Consider the following 7,493-nt stretch of genomic DNA (forward strand, 5'->3'; position numbering starts at 1 on the left):
GCCGAAGAAAACCTCGTGAGCCACCAACTGCTAACTAGAACCTGGAGGGGCGCAAAACAAAATTGAGTGGGTCAGTAAAACCAAAGTTTTCCAAAACATTTCATTTAAAACATTTCTAACCCCTCACTGTAAAACCTGTATACTTTCCCAGAAAATAACATAATAGTATATAAATCCTCATATGTCTCAAATCATCAATCTATCATAAATCCAGAAATATGCCATGCCATAAATGTCAATAACAGAACATGGATGCATCAAAATAAACAGGTGACATAATGAATCAACCGGAGACCCTGCAGTTGGTCCTGTACGGTTAATTCCATAGCTCAATATCCAACCCAGCCGGAGTCACCACGGTGACCTATACGGCACTACTCTGCACATAAATCGGAACTACCTAAAGTAGTCTGTACGATAAGAAAGGTGTAAGAATACGCTCTAGTGCTTCTCTCATCAATCATCTGCGCGCATAATCTAAGGTCACCTACTAGTCGGAACCACCTCTAGTGATCTATACGACTAGCATGTTGGAACCCTCACATGGTCTGTACGACATGCACCTACTTGGATCCAAGGTGAGCGTGCGTACGGTGAATAATATAAGCACTAACACCAGGGGTGTAGGTTATGAGCTCTCAACAATTCACATCATCAATGATTCACATGAATAACATAAAACTCACTTGATACTCACATGTGCGTCCACAATACCAATTCACATATATATATATATATATATATATGCATCAATATCAATTCATACAATTCACAATATGCATGCATGGCATTTGAAAACATACTTTCATATAAATTCAATTTCTGGGAAAATCAATAGTATATAGGTATATACGGAAAACAAAACTGCCCACTCACTGGTAAGTCGATAGGTCGTAACCCCCGTCACATCCCTGGATGCGCTCGTCTTCGGGATAGGTGTCACCTATATGCGAAACAACTATAAAAACGTTAATTAAAGCACATAATCGACAATTCGAAATAACTTCTCATACGGTGCTCAATTTGGGTATATGAATATATCACAGTGACCTACTCGACGTCACGAACGTCAACATATTTTTAAAATAATTTTTGCGCTTGGCACGCGCCCCCACGCGTCGGGACAGGCACGGGTCCACGCTCATCATCCCTTACCTACAGTCGCCGGAAAACTCGCCGGTGCCGGAAACTAAGCAGACCTGTAATCGGTCTTTTCTCGCTCAATTCTCAACCATTTTCCATGAAATTTTCACCAAAACTTCACAAATTACGAGAGGAAGAAGCTATACCTTTAAAAACTTCAAAATCCTTCGAAATCACGTCGGGTAATTTCACCAAAACCGGCCACCTTCGAACTAGGGTTTCCCGACGTGCAAAACTTCCAAATGAACATCCCCGAGCTTCGTGGGACCTTCCTAGAGCTCACTATGAGCTTAGATTGTCCTAAAAACGAACCAATATAAAGTTCATGAACAGTGCCAAACTCGGTGCTTGTGATTTCGACATGAAATCGAACGATTTCTTACCTGAAATAGGTGTGGTTGAGTTCGTAGAGTCCTCACGAGCACGATGATACCATCAAGACCTTCGATCCGTGCTTGGAGGCTAGATAGTGGGTGTGTCCGTACGGTTTAGAGAGGGGAAGAATGAACTGGGAAGAGGAGAGAGAGAGAGGGCACGGGGAAGAAAGGGAGAGATGTCCCGTGCGTGTGTGTTGTGTGGTCCATCTCAAACCATCACCATCCATTTCATTTTCTAACTCCCTAACCACAAAAATACAATCCAAATTTTTAATCCAACTTAATAATTTTCCAAAAGCTTATGAAATATGTGCATTTAGTCCAAATAATATATCACACACACACATACCTTAATACCCGTCAAGGGTAATTCCGTCATTTCACATCCCCGATATAAAGAATCCTGGGACGGGCTGTGACAATCTCCCCTCCTTATAGAATTTCATCCTTGAAATTCATACAACCAAACAATCCGCTTAATACTCATAAAATAACCTTGGATACATCTCTCTCATTCGATCTTCTGTCTCCCAAGTAGCTTCTTCTACTGAAGGGTTCCTCCACAATACATTCACCAAGCTCACCGTCTTATTCCTTAGAACCTTGTCTTTCCAATCCAAGATAGTCACTGGTTCCTCATCATACGTCAAATCCGGATTAATCTCCAAAGGTTGAGGAGGAATCACATGTAAAGGATCTGAAACATAATGTCGAAGCATCGAGACATGAAACACATTATGTACCTTAGATAACTCCGGAGGCAACTCCTGAAGGGAAATCTATGATATTCAGGTGGGATTTCTAATGACTAGCATGCATATACAATTCAAAATTTATATACGAAAGCAACGGAAGCTAGTTAACAAATAAAATCAAAGCTTTAGTCATGCAAATCCCCTTCAAGGTTCATAGGTTTATATATAATGCATCAAAGCATTTAAGTAAAGAACAAAGTGTAGGAATAGATCTATACCTCTTGATCTAGATTTTAGACCAAGGATGGACCACCTCCAAGCCCTTTGTTCCTTGAACTCCTTGAGCCTAGCCTCCCTCCTTACCTCCTCCACTTTGTTAGTATGAGTGCTCCTTTGGTCTCCTTTAGTCTCCAAAGTAGAAGACCTCTAAAGATCCACACCCACTAGTGTAGTGAGATGGATGGAGGAATGACCAAAAGGGTGAAAAGATGATAAGCTAAAATCACCCTTAAGGTGGCCGGCCTTTGGTGTTGAAGAGAGAGTAATTTTCTTTTTCTCTTTAGTTGTTTTGAACACACAAAAACCCTAAAGAAAATTATCTCTATAAAGTTCCTTATATGGATAAAAAGAAACCTAGTCAACAACTTGACTTTCACTCTCCCTTTCCCTTTAAGTGGCCGGCCTTTAGTGTTTGGTTTGGGCTTTGGGCTTTTAATATTTCAAGTCATCCTATGCTTGAATAAAAGCCCAATGGGTCTAGGCCCAACGGGCCCAATTAAACCCGAACGTTTCTTTAAGCCCAAAACGATCTTATATCGCTTTTATGATTTCATTAGACTTTCTAATTAATCACAACACTTAATTAATCCAATTAATTATTTCCATCATCCATTAGTGGTTTCACTACAAGAGTGTATCGGTGTACAATCATTTTAGGTTCTAATTAGCAAGGCAGTGAGGTGATTGGCACCAATCCAATTGATTATATTTAATCCAATCACTTACTGAATTAAAACTTCCTTTTAATTCAGCTTCTTCTTTGACTACTACATTTAATCATCTAGAAGAACTCACAAGCCATGAGTGACATCTAACCATATATCATGGCTACCAAGCTAATGTAGAATTTGTTCGGAGAACCTATTCAGTTGGAATTACAATGTAATTCGATCCTTCTCTAAAACAATACTCTCAATCACATCATTAGGGTATGGATATATTATGTCAAACCCCTAATGTGATTATTCCTTCTTATATGATTCAATTGAGTCGTATAGGAACGCTTTCCTTTATTACGCTCGATACTTCAGCCGAAGATTCCAGAATCATATCTTAGAGTATTCTTCCTCTCTTAACGAAGATTAGAGATTCCTTGTTGCGCATTCATTTGCCTTCATGACTAAGTGGCTTAACCCCAACTATGCCGTGGACACCCGCGAATGGGGTGACTTTGACGTAATCAAAGATCAAGTACTTAACCACAAGACAACGACGATGCCTCAGGTCAAAGGACTACTTACATTATTCCAACCATAAGAGTTACTTGCTTGACATGTGAGTAGACCTCCATGCAAGTACTCTCGTTCGATTGTGTTCAGTGAACTCATTCCCTTAATGAGCACCTACATACTTGTCTTAGTGTCACTACACGAATGGGATGAGACTTTCCATCCTTCCAATTGAAGCGGACATAGTATGTACCGGTCTATGCATTGTCAGTTTCCCTCCGACAATCCTATGACCAGGAACCTTTTGGACATGATGATTATGTGAAGAAGGTCTCTGTAGTCTAACATTATTAGATTACTTCTTCAATCGATCCATTGTCCATAGATTCACTATTTAGGACATATATCGTTCATTGAGATAGTCCTAATTAGTATCTTTGCCATTTGATGTATAAGAGTCATCTATACATCCATTCATTTGTCCTGAAAGGTTTCTTCCAAAGATTGACTTTCAGGGCATATTTCCAACAACTCCAACCTGTAAGCAACTTCACCAATCTTCTCAATGATCTCATATGGTCCTATGTACCTAGGACTTAGCTTGCCCTTCTTTCTGAACTGCACTACACCTTTCCCAGGTGACAATTTCAAGAATACCAAATTACCCACATCATAAACTCGATAAGTAGCATGTCTGTCTGCTAAATTCTTTTGTTGATCCTGGGCCGCTTTCAGGTTAGACTTAATCACCTGATTATTTTGAGTAGTCTCATCCACAATCTCTAGGCCTTCTAACACTCTTTTGCCAACCTCTGACCAACACAATGGCGTACGACAAGCTCTACCATAAAGTGCCTCAAATGGTGACATACCAATGCTCGAATGAAAACTATTATTGTAGGCAAATTCCATCAAGTCTAGGCGGTCATGCCAAGAATCACCAAACTGTAACACTGAAGATCTCAACATATCCTCCAACGTCTGAATAGTCCTCTCTGATTGACCATCGGTTTGAGGATGATAAGCAGTGCTGTAAAGCAGTTTCATACCAAAAGCTTCCTAAAAAGCTACCCAAAACTTAGAGGTAAATCTTGGATCTCGATTAGAAATAATATTCACTGGAACTCCATGATACTTCACAATCTTCGTGATGAACAATTTAGCCAATTTATTCAAAGGATATTTTTCCCTCACTAGAATGAAATGCGCTGACTTAGTAAGTCGATCTACAATCACCCAAATACCATCAAATCCATTTCGTGTACGAGGGAGCTTATACACGAAATCCATAGTTATATTTTCCCATTTCCACTGAGGAACAGGAAGTGGTTGCATTCGCCCAAAAGGCTTCTTTCTTTTCGCTTTGACTTGCTGACAAACAATACATCTACTTACATATTCTGCAATTTCCCTTTTCATACCCGGCCAATAATAAAATGGTCGAATGGTATGGTACATCTAGTTCCTCCTGGGTGCATCGCATAAGCTGAACAATGTGCTTTATCCAAAACTTCTTTCTTTAATTCCTCATTATTCGGCACATACATTCTGTTCTCCTGCATAAGCATGCCATCTGATTCTCGAATCCGTAGATCTTTCTTTTTCCCTTCATTTCTCAATTGAATCATTTCTTGAATTCCTTCATCAACCATCTGAGCTTCAAGTACACGATCAACCAAAACTGGCCTGACTTGAAAACTAGCAAGAAAAGCTTCTCTTCGATCTTCTAATTACAACTTTACTCCAGTAGCTCTCAATTCTGCAAGAAGAGAAACACGGCAAGCATACAAAGCATTGAGTGTACCTTGAGGTTTCCTACTCAGTGCATCAGCTACCACATTTGCACGACCCGGATGATACTCAATAGTGCAGTCATAATCACTTAGTAATTCCATCCACCTTCGCTGACGAAGGTTAAGATCATGCTGAGTAAAAAGATACTGAAGACTCTTATGATCTGTGAAGATCTTACACTTCTCAACATAGAGACAATGCCTCCAAATTTTCAAAGCAAAGACAATGGCTACCAATTTAAGATCGTGAGTAGGATAATTCCTTTCATGAATCTTCAATTGTCGAGAAGCATAGGCGATCACTCTATTATGCTGCATCAAAACACATCCCAAACCATTCAAAGAAGCATCACTGTAAATCTCAAAGTTACCGCTATCATCAGGAAGTACCATTACTGGAGCATGAGTAAGGCAATATTTCAATTGCTGGAAACTTTGCTCACAATTCTCATCCCAATCAAACTTAACATCCTTCTGGTTAACTTCGTTAATGGCAAAGCAATCATAGAAAAATCTTGAACAAACCGTCGATAATAACCTGCTAGACCAAGAAAACTTCGTACCTCAGTGACTGTTCGTGGTTGTTCCCAATTCTCCACTGCTGCTATCTTTTGAGAATCTACTTGAATTCCTTGTGCCGATACTACATGCCCCAAAAATGCCACTTCATTCAACCAAAACTGACATTTACTGAACTTGGCATACAACTGATGCTCCCTCAATTTCTTTAATACCAAGTTAAGATGTCGAATATGATCTGCTTTAGACTTAGAGTATACCAGAATATCGTCGATAAAAACAATAACAAATCTATCAAGATATTGCTGGAATAACTCATTCATTAACCTCATGAAAGCTGCATGTGCATTAATCAATCCAAATGGCATCACCAAAAATTCATAATGTCCATAACGGGTCCTGAAAGCCGTCTTAGGTACGTTTTCATCTTTAATCTTCAACTGATAATATCCAGATCTCAAATCAATCTTAGAGAACACACACGCACCTTTCAGCTGATCAAAAAAATCATCGATGCGAGGCAATGGATAATGGTTTTTAATCGTTACCCGATTCAATTGCCTATAATCAATACTCCATCTTTCTTTCTTACAAATAATACCGGAGCTCCCCAAGGTGAAGTACTAGGTTGAATGAAACCTTTATCAATTAATTCTTGTAACTGAATTTTCAACTCTCTCAGTTCAGCTGGAGCTATTCTGTACGGAGTTAAAGACATAGGATCTGTACCTGGAAGCAAATCAATAGAAAATTCCACATCTTTGTCTGGTGGCAATCCCGGCAAATCATCTGGAAATACATCAGGATAGTGCCTGACTACTCCAACTTCCTCTATACTGTTAGGGGCAACATCATTTAACACCACATGTGCTAAGTATCCTTGACAACCCTTCGATAATAACTTCCTTGCTCTCATGGTAGAAATAACACCATGTCTCACCCCAGTTCTTTCACCCACAAAAGTAACCTCTGGTAATCCCGGATGGTAAAAGGTAACAGATTTCCCATAACAATCAATATGGGCACGATTAAAATGCAACCAATCTGCCCCTAGAATCACATCAAAATCCACAATATCTAACGGGATAAGATTAGCTGGTATAACTACACCATCTACCATCACTAGACACCCAGGATAAACACTATCAACATAACATTTGTCCCCTCTAGGCATGGCAAACTCTAAATCAAATCCTAGAGGTGAAGGGTGAGGTTGAGTCATTTGAGCAAACGTATGAGAAATCATAGAGTGTGTAGCACCACAATCAATCAAGACTCTAGCAAAATGACCAAGAATATTTAACGTACCCATGATCAAATCTGGATGGTTCTGAGCATCTTTCAGTGATACGTGATTAACACGTCCCTGAGCTTGTTGTCGTCCACCACGACCTCTGTTGCCTTGATTACCTCTTCCCTGTGAAGCACGTCCCTGTCCTGACTGATTAGACTGCCTAAATGATCATGCACCACTAGCAGCAACCTCTCCCTGTCGGGGCTGACCTCCCTAATGCCACT

At 39.8% G+C, this 7,493-nt stretch overlaps 1 pseudogene; it reads right to left on the minus strand.

The window, feature by feature from the left end:
* Positions 1–1,300: 1,300 nt before the first annotated feature.
* Positions 1,301–7,149, minus strand: LOC139189469 (uncharacterized; annotated as a pseudogene).
* Positions 7,150–7,493: the final 344 nt, after the last annotated feature.

Source organism: Malus domestica, chromosome 11 (genome assembly GCF_042453785.1).
Source record: "Malus domestica chromosome 11, GDT2T_hap1".
NCBI lineage: Eukaryota > Viridiplantae > Streptophyta > Magnoliopsida > Rosales > Rosaceae > Malus > Malus domestica.